Here is a 17,045-nt window from a genome sequence, read left to right as displayed (position 1 = left end):
TACTGTTCATTTTTTTTTAAACTACAAATATAACATTTTCTTGTGTAATTCATGATATAAAATTTTTTGGAAAATACTGCTCTGAAACATGAACCATCTTGAGAATATTTTTGTTGCATGTGTCTTTGAGTCATGAAAGTGTGGTCAAGTGTATGATATAGCAGTTCTATAATATTCTACACAATGGATGAAATTCATTTTGATGTTATACTTCAGAAATATAAAGTTGGTTATTTATTCTCAAATCGGATTATGTACTTTATCATTTTAATTTGATCACTTTTATCATAAAATAGAGAATATTAAATGAAATTTATTTGTTTAAGTTTATTTATTTTTGAGAGAGAGAGATAGCGAGAGAGGGAGCATGGGGGAAAGGCAAAGAGAAGGAAAGAGCAAGCATCCCAAACAGGCTCTACACTGTTAGTGCAGAGCCTGATTCAGGACTCGAACTTAAGAACTACGAGATTATTGGGGCGCCTGGGTGGCGCAGTCGGTTAAGCGTCCGACTTCAGCCAGGTCACGATCTCGCGGTCCGTGAGTTCGAGCCCCGCGTCGGGCTCTGGGCTGCTGGCTCGGAGCCTGGAGCCTGTTTCCGATTCTGTGTCTCCCTCTCTCTCTGCCCCTCCCCTGTTCATGCTCTGTCTCTCTCTGTCCCAAAAATAAATAAATGTTGAAAAAAAAAAAAAACTTAAAAAAAAAAAAAAAAGAACTACGAGATGATGGGCTGAGCCAAAGTCAAGAGTCAGACGCTAAACTGAGCCACGCAGGAGGCCCAAATGAAATTTAAAATAATAAATAAAATCATTCAAACAAATCAAATCCTTTGATGTTTCTGTTTTTGCCACAGTCTTAGTATAGTACTTGAAACACAATTGTAATCAAATCATACATATAATTTTGTGTTCTGCTTAATCTCCCTTTTCTAGACCACAGCAGGTCTCTTTTGTTGCTGTTATTTCTCTATAGTTCACATCAACATAATATAATGCCACACACCCCACCCCCCTGCCCCGTGCATTCTTCTGCCCACACCACTTACTGTCAAATACATCTAATTTTCTAAACTGTAAACGGCTTTGAATCAGTGTTGTCCATTTCCATCACATAATTAGACCCTGCAGCTGCAATGCAAACTGTTCAGCGCACAGCTTTAATGTTGAAAGTTGATCAAACCTCAGTATTTTGACTTGGAATGTAATTTTGCAACCATGTGCCTGGTTCTTGCATTCATAAAAAACGCTGTCCATACTTATCAATGTATATCGAAGGGGTCACAAATATAAATGTCCTCAGGATCTGGGCAATAAAGTAAGTTAGTGAAATACTTAGGCTGAAAAAGGGCCACTCTCCACACCCTGTTAATAATCAGTAAGTTCAAAATATATGGCTTTGCGCGAACCGTGACTCCGAACGTAGGACCTAACTAAATGGCACATCTGCTCTTCAGCTTCAGTTAATTTTTCACATATGGTCACGCTGCTCGACTGCCGCCAGATTTCTTTAAATGTTTGTTTTTTTTTTAAATGATTATTTATTTTTGAGAGAGAGACAGAAACAGTGCAAGTGGGGGAGGGGCAGAGACAGAGAGGGAGACCCAGAATCCGAATAAGGCTCCAGGCTCTGAGCTGTCAGCACAGAGCCCAACGCGGGACTCAAACTCATGAACCATAAGATCATGACCTGCGCTGAAGTCCAATCCTTAACCAGCTGAGCCCCTCGGGCGCCCCACCCACTGCAGCCAAATTTCTGATTTTTTTTTTTAATGCAGTGCAAAACCATACATTCTACATGAATTCTCCAAATTGTTAAATGTTGGCAAAGATGTGTTAAAGGCCCTACATCATAGACCAAATAAAATATGTCCAGTTTGGGAGCAAAATAGTTTATTGTAATGCTGTGCATGTGTCTTAATAACATGCTGGTTTTAATACTCAACTTAATAAAACTGCAAAATCTATTACAAGTATTTGGGTCATTTTTCCTTATTTTACATTTAGATGTAGAAGTCCAAAATCATTAGCTGATTTACTTCAAGGTGACAGGACTAGATAGCTGTCATTAGTACTGAAAACACTTGACTCTTATCCTCGCTCTGATTTGACTAAACGGTTAAACCATTTCAAATGATAAAAAAAAAGTTTCTGTAGTCTATTAGTAACCGTAATAGCATAAAGCGAAATTTAGATTCCATATAACTTAATTCCTAATCACATGGAACTTCAAATTAATATTTTAGAGAAATAATAGGGCGAAACGACACAAATATTAGATTTCATGAAACAGCTTTTTGATTGCATCAATAGTTTGCTATAGAGGTGACATTTCCCTTTAACATCCACATATATAACTTTTATCTATTAATGCAGTTAAAACCAGTATTTAGAATCATGAATGGAAGAAGGGCTAAAAAAGCAAAAGTTTCATTACAAAGCCTGTCACTGACAAAAGACAAATCATGTACCTTGGTTAATCTAAAATTTCTTCACCTACAGAAAAGTTCTAAAATCCCAATTCATAATCTTTTTTAGCAAAATAGAAAATTCATAGGCTCTTAAAATAAATAATCCGAAGACATCATGAGCTCCTAATAAGTCTAGAGACTCCAAAATGGCATCAAGATTCGACCCTGCTTCTTTATCTCTGTGTGGCTTTTCTTTGTGGGTTCTGTGAGCAGGCGATCTCGTGCTCCATGGTGACTACGTGGCTGTCATTTGCTTCCACAACTTCCGTGGCCCTACAAAGAGCTTTGTCACATAAAACGCAAGAATAATTTTTTTTTATTTCAAAATTTCTGAACAAAAGTCTTAGAATAGTTTTGTTCACGGCTTTAGTCTGTCCCCAACCTTCCAGCAATCTGCATGGGAATGTGAGCTCACCAATTAGTCACAGCTGGATGGCATGGCCATTAATAGAATATGATGTGGTCAGCAACACCTAAACCAGTGGACTGAGCATTTGGAAGGAGTTGTTCACAAGCAAAGCACAGCTATTTTCTAAGAGGAAACGGGTACAAGGTGGGGAAATCAATGTACGATCTCTCTGGAATTGCATGATTTTGGAAAAATATTATATAAGTACTGCTATATGACAGTATGAAGAAAACAGTTGTTCCTCTTTAAATCATAGGTAATTCTGAATGTGAGATTACCTGACATGATTATCAACACCAAGAACAGATGTACATGTGTGCATCTATATAAAAGTAACATAAAAAATAGTTTGAGGAAATATATTCAGCATTTGCTTAATAGTAACTCAAGTAAAATATTTTTGTCATTTCTTGTAAACTAAAATTTATGTTTACGTGAATGTTGGTGGACAGAAAGGTATGTAAGACAAGGAACAATTTTTTACAAACAAGTAGATGTTGGTAAACAAAGGAAAGCTGTTACTTTACAACATTTCCATTGCATAAAAAATGACACATCCAATAAATATCTACATGACATGTTTCGTTTGTATTGTATCTACTTATTTTGAGTTCCATTTTAGTTTAGATATTACAATAGATATGTAAATTTGACTAGGCATTTTGTTATGTAAGCACTTAGATAAAATTTAGAAATTTAATGAAAATGCATGTTTGTTTGTTTGTTTGTTTTTTGAGAAAGAGCGAGGGAGAAGAATAGTGAGAGGCATGGTACACAGAGGGAGAGAGAGAGAGAGAGAGAGAGAGAATCCCAAACAGGTTCCGCACCTTCAGCATGGCCCAAATGTGGGGCTCAAGCTCACTAAATATGATGTCATGACCTGAGCCGAAATCAAGAGTCAGACCCTTAACCGACTCCACCATCCAGGTGGCCCTCAAGGTCTTTCTTATCTAACACATTTGTGCCATGTCTCTAGATGTAGTGATCTTCATTTAGACATTTTACTCCTAGTTTGCTTTATTTGTTTGTTTACTTGCTTATTCGATTGGGTAAAGGGTATTTCATCAAGAGAGAAAACAAAAGCAAAAATAAATGAATATATAAATAAATAAATCGCAAGGGCCTAATTTGTCCAAAGAGGTCATAGCTCTCCCCAAGTAAAACATTAAGGACAGCACAGGCATCTGTGCATTTGTAAGCGAATTCAAAACGGGCACCCACGCTCACTCACTGTGCAGAAACTTCAGTGCACAGCGCTGGCATAAGCAGGGGTCCTGGTGATAGGCTGGGGTTCACTCTGGGCCCACAGCCCGTGCAAGACGGTGCAGAAGGAGGGCCACTGAGCCGGTCCCTAGGTCAGGCACTAGGTGGTGAGTGTAGCCAGCTCTGGGTGTGAGGGCTGAGGAAGCCAGTGCTGCTTCCGGTAGAAACACTCTTTCTCAGAGGGGCCACAGTCCATTGGAGGGGCCTCCGCATCGAAGCAGAGCTCCAGGTAGGTGGCACCAAAGCCCCGTTTGTCAGCTGCGGTGCTTGGGCTGTTGGCACCGCCAGACAGGCACTCGGGGGCTATCCAGGGGGCCCGCTCCACCCACCCAAGTATCTGAGGGTGCTGGCCACTGCTTCCTTCCAGGCTACGGGCAGGTGGCTCCACTCCCACCCCAGCCACATGTCTGGGGACCCATACTCCACATACCCTGGATGTTCTCATAGCTGCCTCTGCAGATGCCATGCACAAAGGCCAGGTGCACATGGGAGACCCGGCTCATGAGGCTGGCTGTCTTGTAGAAGGCCAAGGCGATGTTGTGGGGGCTACCTTGACTCCACTTGAAGCTCCAGCCCATGGCCCCCACTGGGTATGGGGGCATCCCCACCATCTGCCGTGGCCTCCTTGGGGCTTCCGCCCCCCCCCCACTCGTAAGATGCCCTCATACGCACTGTTCCTCGTGCCTTGGCCCAACTGGGACAGACGGGTGATGTCATCCTGGCAGACCTGTTGGAAGTTGAGCTGGCTGAGGTTGAGTGGCTTAGTATGGGCCGGAGACCCCGGAACAATGAGGAGGTTGGAGATTTCTCCTGGCCGTGGCCGGCAGCAGCAGTGTAGGGAGAAACAGTCGTCACCAGCCCACAACAAGCAGCCCCGCAGAGCGGCTGGCAGCTCCTGCAAGCTGGGGAAGGACCCGTCCCAGCCCCAGCTCGATGGGGAGCATACGCAGGTGCCAGTGTTGCGCGTCGGCTGCCTGGTCACCCTGGGCCACCGTGGGATAAGGCAGTCGAGGCGGATGGTGCTCCAGTGCATGAAGTAGAGGCCATCCTTGGGCCGCAGCTTGGCCAGCACGAATGGCTCCACCAAGGGTCCACGGATAGTGTCCTGGACGCTCATCTCCAGCCATGGAGCAGCCACCTCACAGTACAGGTGGTGGCTGGAGTCGGCTGTCGGGGCAAAGAGCCGTGTACCGGTGACAGCGAGGACAGGGCCACAGCCCAGGAAGCTCCAGGCCCTTGTCCGGACAGTGGATGCTGCTGTGGCTTTCTTTCAGCACCGTGTGGGTGACATCCTGGAAGTCACAGAAATAGGTCTCTGGCACTTCCTGAGGCCTTTCCACTGGCTTGTCACCCACCTCCTGGACCTTCCCCCATGGGCCAGCATGGGGATTCCTGTTGCTGCCATTGCCACTGGGACCCTGTGCCGGTACTGGCTGCCAGTGGATGCCACCAGTGCCTGTCTCTGGAACCTCACGAGTGGGGGAGTCCGGTGGCCAACTCAGGTCCAGGTTCTGTCCTGGATGTGGACAGGCTCTCCTCTGCTACCGGGGCTACAAGCTCCAGGTGGCACGCAGGCACACGCTCCGGGCCAAAGCAGGGTGCCACCCGCTGCGGTGTGGCCAGGGACCTGACCGAGATGACCTGACCTGCTGGGAAGCACTGCCTGGCTGGAGGACGCACGCAAACCTGCGGGAAATGTTGCACAGGCACCGCGGTGTCGACACGTGGTGCGGCTCGATGTGCAGGCGGAGGGGCGTGGAATGCAGTCCTTGAAAGCAAACTTCTTGGCCACCTTCTCCAGGGGGGACCCCGTCTCAGCCAGTGAGGCGGCATCGGTGCAGAAAGGCCACGCCCAAACTTTGGTTCTTAAAATAGTGGATCTCGTCTGGGCTGGACAGCTCGTACAGTGACGCATTCACAGGAGGGAGGTCATGCACAAACTCCCGGTTTCCCTGCCCAAAGAGTCACTCAGAGGAGGCTGGGTTCAGGAGCCGCACCCCTGCCCTGTCGGTTCTGAGCAAGACTTGGCTTCTGTAGGCCCACAGCCGCACACAGCGGGCTCCGAAGGATTCAAGCCGGTTCCAGAAATAAAACCTCAGGGGAAGTACACTGCCAGGTCTCCGGAAAACTCTAAGATGGGTTTTGGGGGCAGCCAGATCTGGGTCTGGGCATCTGACAGAGCAGAGACAGAAGAAACTTGGAGTGACGCCAACGTTGTGCATGATGTGGGTTTAGACCGCCTCTATGGTCAGTGTGGCCTCGTCGAAGGTAGCCTTGGGGTTCTGCTGTCAGGGCCAGCCCAGTGCAGAAGGACCTTCAGGCCTCCCCTGATGGCAGTGGGTGACCTCCATTGAGAGGGAAAAATCTGTTGTAAGATGGTCCATAGGACTGATAGGGGAATCCCAGTCCCTGCTCCAAGACTCCCTTTCTGGGTTTTTCTTCCCACCTCTCTTGTGAGGGTGCCAATTTACTACTAATGCGGAAGTAAAATCATAATAATAAATAATAATAAATAATAAAATAAAAATAAATATTAAATAATAAATAAATAAATAAAAATAATAATAAATAATAAATTGTCCCCTCTGCTTATGCTCAGGACTCAGACCTCTGGAGACTGATCTCCTCTGAGCCCAACGAGGTAAAATAAACCTCCTGCCTTCCAAGATCTCCGAGTGCCACTTGGTTCTTCCACTGGGAGATCCAGACCAGGTTCCATAACACCAACCCCATCAGGCCTGCTGTCCCTGGTGGTGGCACCCCAAGGGCACAGAGGCATGCACTTGACAGCTGGCTTGGTTTCCCCAAATCACCAGGCAGGCAGGTGTGGTCACACAGACCAGGGGGTGAATCTTGGCTCTTCCTGGACCTCAGTGGGCCTCAGTTTCCCCACTGGAAAATGGAGATGCAGAGATCATTGCCATGAAAAGATGGTTATGACATCTCTAAGCAGTTCTGCACGTTACGCGTTCAGCACAGCCCGGGGACCCTGGCTCCTGAGACTCCGCCCCCAGCCGCAGGCAGCCGCCGCCCTGCTGACTTGCTTTTAATAACTTGATGGTGAATAAGGAGAAAACGACAAACAGCATTTGCAAATAATGATCAAAATTTAAAACATGTTAATGTAATATTATTATTAGTTTGTAAAGTGTTAAAATTTATATAATGCTCTCAGCTAAATAATATATCAGTATTTTAAAGAGAATAAATGATAGTTTCAGAATCAGGGTTTTTTTTGTGCGAAGAACACATTTAATTAGCCTCAGTTGCATTTATTAACCATTGCATTCTCTCTTTCTGTATATGATATATAGTTCAGATAATACATGTATTGGGGGGTCCATACTCCCACCTGTGTAAATCACATTATTACCACTTCATAAAATATATCAAGATCTATATACATAGCATGTGATTTTATAAGTATCACAAATAATCTCAGTGGAAATGTAAAATTATGAAATACGAAGTTATCTATGAAATTTATGACTTCTTGAATAAATTGTTGCGATTAATCATGATTGTTTCCTTAACTCCTCAGCTGTCGTTATTCTAATACATTACATGGGAATTAAAATAAAATTTGTAGCTACAATACATTCATTATCAATCTCTGTACTTTTTTCTAGTTTCATAGTTTCTTAAACTAATGGTTAGAATTCAATATATTCCTTGAGATACTGTTCTAAGTCCCTTAATGTTTTTCTTTCTCTATTTTATAAATTTTTATTGACAAAATTCTATATACTTCTGGTTTTATAAAATGTTTCCTGTGGTCGTAAAATGAGACCCATGCCAGATAAGCACACGCCTGATTTTCGTATTCTCAGCACCTTCCTCTCTTATGCCCTTGAATTTTTAGGCAATGATAAATTATGTAGAACTCAGATGATGTCCATCACATTCAGTTAGTAATAATCTATCACAGAGTTCAGGTAACAAGAAACATGCAGAAATAATTCTGATTATGAATGTCAATTTATAAGGCTTTACTTTGTAAACATGGAAAGATAATTTAATTTCTACCTCTCCCAATGTTATCTGAAAGTTAGAGCCTAATCAGTTTATTATTCTGGTAATGATATATAGAGACACAGAAATTACATATTTGGTATCTAATGTATATAACTAATATATCTAAGATTTTATATTATGTATCCTTATATCTATCTGTGTATGTGCATGTCTACCAGTTGGATTTGCAAAATAAAAGTATCGTATCATGTCCCAAATCTGTAGGAAGAAATGATTTGTTAGGCTACCAATCAGTAAATTAAACTGTAAAGGAATATCATAGAACAGATTGGAAGAAACTTTGGGTTTTGCTTTTCATATATACAGCCATTGTTGAAAGTCTTAATATTTAATATTAGTTTTAAATTGATATTTTTAATGGTGTTATAAATTTAATTTTAGTAGTAGTCTATTAAGGACTGATTGGGCCTACCCCCCTATTCATATGTTGACGACCTAACCCCAGTTAGCTACTTAGATCTTCAAGTAGGGCACTAGGGACACCTGGGTGACTCAGTGGGTTAAGTTTCCCACTTTGCTCATATCATGATCTCACTGCTCATGAGTTCAAGCCCTGCATCAGGCTCTGTGCTTACAGCTCAGAGCCTGGAGCCTGCTTGGGATTCTGTCTCCCTCTCTCTCTGCCTCTCCCCTGCTCTCTCTCTCTCTCTCTCTCAAGAATAAATAAACGTTAAAAAAAATTAAAGGGGCCCTGATCTTATGGATTAGTCTCTATAGAAAATGGCATACCAAAAACTGGCTTTTCCCACACCCCCACTGTCCTGTCCATACAGGTGTTGAGGAAAGGCCATGTAAGGCTAGAACTAGAACAATAAATGAGGAAACTTGCCTCCACCAAGAACTAACCTGACTGGACTCGTTGCCTCCAGAACTGTGAAAAAAAGGATTTTCTGTTGTTTAAGCCACCCAGTCTGTGGTATTTTGTTATGGCAGCCTGGGCAGACTAATATATTGTGTTAATGTCATTACTTTTGTTAGTAGAATATTAAAGCAAGTGAAAATGTTAGAGTTTATTATATATTATCTAGTCAAGATGTAATGACAGCCTGTGCTCATACAGTTGCAATGAAAAGCAAAGAAAGTGGCAGGTAGATTAAGAACATATATATCTACACAATTAGATACTGGATCTGAAAGGGAAGGCAAAAAAGGTAGGAAGTTAGTGCTGCTGTCAGAAGGCTTGTGGCATGGAACAGTAGATGACCCATCCCATCCCCCAAAACAACACAAAACAAAACAAAACAAAACAGAAAAAGAAAGGAGAGGAGGATTATAAGAAAATATCGCATGCTGGGTTTTGTAAGTGTTCAAAACTTCTGGATTAGTCTTTCTGGATCCTATTTAAGGCTAACCCCTTCCCCATGCACAGGATCCATTCTTTGTTACTTGTTCAAAAATATTATTTCAGAGACTTGCTGTTTCAGCCACAGTAGAATAACTGGCACAGATGAGCCCTCCTCCTCCTCCTCCATAAACCACTATAAACAAGATAAAATGTGAGAAATTACTATTTTCAGACAGAAGGGGGGAAAAAAAGGAAGTAAGCCTATGTTCCCTGTGGGAGGAAAACAAAATGAAGTAGACTCCTGAATCATCCAGGTTTTCTGCTTAGAGGCACTTTTGGGGAGCAGAACACAGTAAGAAGGCATTAAAAAGCCGGAGAATTGAAATAAAGGGAAATTTGTGTCAGAGTACCAAATAAAAGGTAGTTGAGAGAGAAAGATTTCCAGGAATCTGAAAAAGAGTCCCATTCAGCCTTTACCACAACACAAAACAGTGTGCACACAGTTAAGGCTTTATAAAACTACGCCAGGGAATATTATTGGGTAACTTTCAACTGTACAACCAGTGGAACTCATATAAGGCTAAAAAATATTTGAATTCAAAAAAAAAAGAAATATTTGAGTTCTATGCAGTCAGAATTAAGAGACACTTAGGAAACCATAGGTATTCAGTAGAGACCGCTGAAATAACATGGGTTTTTAGAAGTATACTATTCTAGTCTTGAAGTAAAGGCAATATGCCTGTCCTAAGAGTCTAAATATGAGCATCAAAAATATGTGATGTCTGCAAATATATTAAATGAATAATGTGATAAAACTCAATATTCTATTAAAGAAGACTACAAAATCTAGACATAAAAATGTAATATCCATTAACTTCAGCAGATAATCAGAATAACCAAGTTTTAAAAATGCAGGAAAATTTGATTTATAACCAGGAGATAGACCAGGCAATAGGGAAAGGTCCAGAAATGACAAATATGGTGCAATTAGCATAAAAAAAGCTATCACATTAAAATGTGATCAGGTTTTAATTTTTTTTTAAATATAAAAAAATAAAAATAGAATAATTCAATTGGGAAATGGAAACTAGGAATAAGTGAAATTCCCAGCGAATAATTTTTTTTAATTTTTTTTTCAACGTTTATTTATTTTTGGGACAGAGAGAGACAGAGCATGAACGGGGGAGGGGCAGAGAGAGAGGGAGACACAGAATCGGAAACAGGCTCCAGGCTCTGAGCCATCAGCCCAGAGCCTGACGCGGGGCTCGAACTCACGGACCGCGAGATCGTGACCTGGCTGAAGTCGGACGCTTAACCGACTGCGCCACCCAGGCGCCCCTCCCAGCGAATAATTTAATTTCCTGAAAAATTTATAAGTTTACTGAAATTTCTTGAGAGCAGATATAGGCCCTGAAGAAAACTTCAAACACAGTGGGTTAAACAAACACTAAAAAACTAAAAATATTAATATCAATAAACTTGAAGTCAGATAAAGAGTTAATCTTCCAAACTGATGTACAGAAAGAAAAACTGTTGAAAGTGGAAATAATAATAATAAACTTTTATGAACTGTGGGACAAAAATATGGCTATTATGCTTTTTTAAAAAAATTTTTTAATGTTTATTTATTTTTGAGACAGAGAGAGACAGAGCATGAGCAGGGGAGGGGCAGGGAAAGAAGGAGACACAGAATGTGAAACAGGCTCCAGGCTCTGAGCTGTCAGCACAGAGCCCGACGCAGGGCTCGAACTCACAAACTGTGAGATCATGACCTGAGCCGAAGTCGGATGCTTAACTGACGGAGCCACCCAGGCGCCCCAGCTATTATGCTTTTTTAATGAAATCTCAGATAAAGAAGGGAAGGAGTATTAGGAATGTAAAGTAGTATAATCGTTGGGAAATTTGTTTGACAGTTTCTTATAAAATTAAAAAAGTGCTTACCCTATGATTTACCATTTCTATTGATTAACCCAAGACAAATGAAAACAGAGAACCCAATAGGTTTTAAGTAGTGTTCATAGCAGCTTTATTAATAGCCCCAAGCCAGAAATCACCCAAGTTTTCAACAACTGGAGACAAATACTATTCATGGTATATCCATTAAATGTAATATCATCCTTACCTGGTCTAAAATAACAATCTCCTGATTATATTCCCTGATTCCACTCTTTGCTTATAGAATACTTTCCTTTTACCAGCCATAGTAAATTTTCCAAACGTAAATAAAATATTTCTCGATGAAAGATTTCCAGTTGATTTTTGCTTCCCATACACTGAAAATACTTTTGAAAATCTATAGTACTAATATTGTGGTTATAATTCATCTCACACTGAACTCACCACCTAAATGTGTCTCCTACTCAGAATTTATTATTACTGATAGGCATTGAAAGGGAACCTAAGACATTCACATACATTTTCTATATATACACTAAAACAATAGTGAATAATCCAGGTTATTAACATTTTATGTTCACAAGCTGTTGTTTACTTACCTTAACGAATCATTGGTTGAATCCATTTTGGAAATTTTTTATGTAAATTTGAAAGATAATTCAGAGTTTGATTAATTATTTTAATAGAACATAACTCTGCTAGTTTTCCATAGCTGCTGTAACAAATTATCCAAATTTGGTAGATTTAAACAACTGAAATTTCTGTTCATAGTTATTGAGTTCAGACGTCTAAAATTAATTTCCCTTGGCCAAAATTAAGGTCTAGGCACTCCCTCTAGTCTAGAGACTCTAGAAGAGAACTTGTTCCTTTCATCTTCTCAATGCTGGTTGCTTCCTGATTTCTTTGCCTGTGCCATATCATTCTAATCTTTAAGGCTGGCATCTTCAAATAGCCAGCCTGCAGATAGCCTCCTCCTCTGTGTTTTTCAGATCTGCAACTGCCTGCCTTTTATGAGGAGACATGTCAATGCATTTAAGGGCAGCCCCCCATCTCCAGATCCTTAGCTTAATCGTATCTGCAAATTTTTTTTTACAAATAAGATAATATTCACAGCTGCCAGAGATTAGTCTAGGAATACCTTGGGGGGAACGTTTTTCAGCATACCACAAGAGCTAAGAGCTATTATCAAATATCTGAGTGTTGACATATGTAAATACTTTTAGTCTGTATATTAAAACATCTAGTTTTTTTATTACAATGAACTCAAACACCATCCTACAAATAATTCAAATGATTTGCCAAAAGGATTTCTAATTACTGCCAAAAATGATAAATGTGTTTATTTTATTGAAGCCTAGCACATATCTTTGATTCTGCTGAGTGGTCCCTTAGTACTTTTTCTATCTTTGTGATACACTGTATTTAGTTATTTAGGACTATGTTGTGGCAGGAAACAAATGAACACCACCAACAAAACACAATAAGAATTTAGAAGGTCATGGGCCAAATAAAACAATTACCGTGAAAACGTGTTACATATAAAGTGATGGGCAGATGCTATTTAATATAACATTTATCCCACGCTAGTCACATTGAACTTGTGACTCAATCTATCTAAATGCAAATCTTTGCAATACATTGCTACATAACAAACTCCTGTAAAATGTAGTGGCTTATAACATTTTATTTCCTCACAATTCTGTGGGTCAGCAATTTGGCCTGGGCACAGCTGTGTGGTTCTTCAAATGGTTTCCTGCAGTCACTCATGAGACTGCAATTTCAGAAGACTCAACTTGAACTAGGTGGTCATGACAGTCTTTCTTATAAAACTGGTGATTTTGCTACTGGTCACATGTTTTCAGGGGACCAACCCAAGCATCTTCGTATGGTGACCAATTCAAAAGGCAACAAGAAAAAACGGTATGTCCCAATGTTTAAGTACTCTTCAAGTCCCAGATTACATTACATTTTAAACTTCCAAATGGTGACATTATGTCACATAAGACATGTGAGTCACACCCAGACAATGTCCAGGGTGTGGATCTAAGGATGCATATGTCAGTGGGTGTCATTACTGTTACAATTCCCCAGATTTATCCATTATAGACATTTCATACAGAGTCAGTAATAGTGCTTTTTATCACATACCAGGGATCCGGGAAATCCTTTCTTACTATTATGGAAAAATTTTTCATCTCTTCAACACACCCAGCATACTGGTACCTGCAATTCTATAACTAAAAGTTGATTACTTTGTCTTAAGCTGAACAGGTGCTTCTACCTACCTTTTTAAAAAAAATTTTATTTATTTTTGAGAGAGAGAGAGTCAGGGAGGGACAGACGGGGAGGTGGGGGGTGGGGCAGAGGATCCAAAGCGTGCTCGACTTTGACACCAGTAAATCCAATGCAGAGCTGCAACTCATGAACCATGAGATCATGACTTGAGTGGAAGTCAAATGCTCAGCCAAGGAGCCACCCAGGCACCCTTCTATCAACTTTTTAAAATTCAAAATTTCATTGAACAAAAAATATATTTTTATCAAAAATATTACCACTATAAAATTTCTTGGGCAATTTCTCAAAACACAAGGAAAGGGAAAGTGCGGAGATGCTCGGAAGAACTGAGGGGCTATCAGATATCAAACCCTCTTCGTAGGGTAGTCTCGTAATTTCCTGTTCAGATATTCTTGTCAAAATCCACTGCTTTGTTTGCTATTTGTCCAATCTGTTAAAGTTTGGATCTAAGGATGAAGGCAGTTATCAGACGGTTGTTTTATTTGTCTTTCTAAATTTGATTTCTTTTTCATTAATGGATGTAATGAGTTGATATTATGTATACTATATTCCGAATGGAAGGGTTACCAAAATATATATGTAATAAGCAAATAATGGAAAGAAAGAAAAAAGTTCATGGCTGAAAAAATTAACTGAAATTGGAACCCATTAATTATACAATGATATGATTCATAAACAATGATTGTATTGCATGATGCTTAAAATTTACCTCTTAGGTATTCTAAGCAGTTGTCCTATGCATAGAGGAAAATGTGCAATTGATCAAGTTATCATGAAAATAAAGTATAGATAATCTCCCTTTCTGAAGTCTCCAAACTTAGAGGAGTGCCAGTTTTATATAGTTATTTGATGCATACATATATATATATATATATATATGTGTGTGTGTGTGTGTGTATGTGTGAATATATATATATGTGTGTGTGTGTGTGTATGTGTGCATACATATATACATACATATACATATATTTAAATTCCCAGAAATCAGGGAATGTGAATGTTCTCACAACTTTATTTCTCCAATGTTTAGTGTAGTGTGTAGCCAGAGTATATCATCAACAAATATTTCTCGTATGGATAAATGAATTTTGAATAATAACAAAAATAAAGATGCCAACTAATTGGATGAAATGTTGAATCGTATAAAAATAAAATGGTTAAATTAAAAGATTATTACACTGCTGTAGATTGTTTTGAAAATGAACTTGACATCTGGTTAGATAAGTGAGCCCATCATTTTATACAACTATGATTATATGTTATATACAACATTTTATACAACAGTCAATTTTCTGGTGCAGACTGTAACAATTTACTATGAATCCAAGAACAAAATTATTTTTAAATGCTCTAGTGACATTTATTAAGTAATCATAATGGCCAGACCCTGACAGCTCAGAAAAGAAAGAGGGTTACATTAAAGCGTGTCTTAATGGCTCATTTTTCACCATGTGGTAATGTAAAGAATGCACAATTGGATATATATTAATTATGATGGGGGGCTGAATACCTCTAAAAATTAAAGACATTTTTTCTCAAAAGTTGTTATAACCTATCTGTCCTTGTCTATATAAATTATATAAAAAACAAAATGTAAGTATAAAGTTTGTCACGTAGCTTTTTTACTAAGTGGTGCAAATTAGGTCCGCCATAAATAATATTTTTGAAAGAATGAATGAATGACAATGAAGGCACTCAAGAGACTCTAAACGTGTATTATCATCGCTTAGAGTGGCTTGAAATTCTTGACAACTTGATAATAGGCAAAAGAAAACAAAAGATAAGTAAGTCACTTTGTATAAGAAAAAGAATTATAAAATGTATGTTGACCTCAAAATTGTACTCTTTGGAACTTCATTCCTCAAATTCCAGAACACTTGTAGGTCACAAAGATTATGCATTTAAACAAGGCACTGTAGTATTAGCATTCCTGAAAATTGTGTAAATAGTGCCTGTAATATATGAGATAAGGGAAGAAGAATGAGTGAAAATATGTGGAACGAAGAGAATTAATAGTCACTCTAAAAAAGTTGGAAGCTTGAATTTCTGCAGAGATATGTAAGAGGAGAAGTGCTGTGTGGCAGTGATTGGAAATGAACTTAGCAGATATTTTTAAAACAACTTCCATACGGAATGGAAAATGAAATAGGCTGGAGATAAGTAAAGGATTATCAAGCTTAGGTATGTCAAGGGGAGACAGAGAAATGATATGGAAAGAGCTTAACCATCGAAGTCAGTCTAACAAATGTCCATATCAGAGTTCTGAAAATTATTAGCTTTGAGACCATGGGAAATTATATGACTTCCCAGTGCCTCAGTTTTCACATGTGAAAAAAAAAAAGGTTCAAATGTTATAACTAAAAATTTGATGAAAATGAATTCTCCTTTTGAAAGAACTACTAGGTGTGACATGATATCTGTGGGGGAAAAAGATCTACTTTCTAATGTACTGATTTTCTCGAAGATTAGAATTCTTTTGACAGAATGGTCTACTTCAGTAGTCAAGCATCTTTAATACTGAAAAAAAAACAGACATGAGAGCATATATATTTCTTTACATTTATGTAGAAATAGTTCGTTGCAAGGTACGAAATTGGGAAGGTTTTTAACCATTGTTTTTGTTGCTGTTGTTACTTGGTTTTACTTTTCTCCTCAGAACTGTCACTTACAAGCAATTTGACTACAGGTATGTTTAATTAGGTTGAAAAATTGTATTTGCATTATAAAATGAGAGGCAATAATTTCATAGGGATTGTGTGGATAAAATGAAAGATATGAAGACAAAAAGCTGTGACTGAAACATATTATGTTACCACTAAATGTTTATTCAGATCTTCTTTTAGTGTATATACATATGGAAATAATAATTAGACTAATGTCTAAATAGTTTTCTTAATTGAAGAACTACATGATGTTTCTACAGGTTTCCCTAAGCTTTGTGAATTGCTCATATTACTTGATTTGTATTCGTAATATTTGTAAGAGAGCAAATGATCTGAGCCAAAATGTAACATCCTTTTAAGAACAGTAGATTTAAGTATATCTGCAATATGCTTTCTGAATGTGACTTTATCTTATCAAGCTACTTTACAGATTCCATAATGAACCAGATTTTTAAGGTAATGATTTCACATTTCTCTCCATTTCTCTGTCTACTGCTGGAACATTCATATGCTGGAAACCTAAAATATTTTTATCATTTTATTTTGCATATGACCTTTTCACTGTTTCAAGAATTTAAGGGATGTTATAATAAACTCTTATTATAAACTATAATGAGGAAAGGCTGGACTTTTTCTCTGCTCATTCTTTGTGTCCATCAGTTTAATGACTTGTTTAAAAAAAAAAAAAACAAGACTATCTTCACATTACCTTCCTAAATGGTAACTTGATATGCT

The 17,045-nt window shown here is 39.1% G+C and overlaps 1 pseudogene; it reads right to left on the bottom strand.

Annotated features, from left to right (window-relative positions):
- Window positions 1-4,116: 4,116 nt before the first annotated feature.
- LOC109492296 lies at window positions 4,117-7,225 on the bottom strand (annotated as a pseudogene).
- Between the last annotated feature and the right edge of the window lie 9,820 nt (window positions 7,226-17,045).

The sequence above is a fragment of the Felis catus genome, chromosome A1 (assembly GCF_018350175.1).
Source record: "Felis catus isolate Fca126 chromosome A1, F.catus_Fca126_mat1.0, whole genome shotgun sequence".
Lineage (NCBI taxonomy): Eukaryota > Metazoa > Chordata > Mammalia > Carnivora > Felidae > Felis > Felis catus.
The sequence above is the reverse complement of the archived record's forward strand: the minus strand, read 5'-3'. Positions and strand labels throughout refer to the sequence as shown.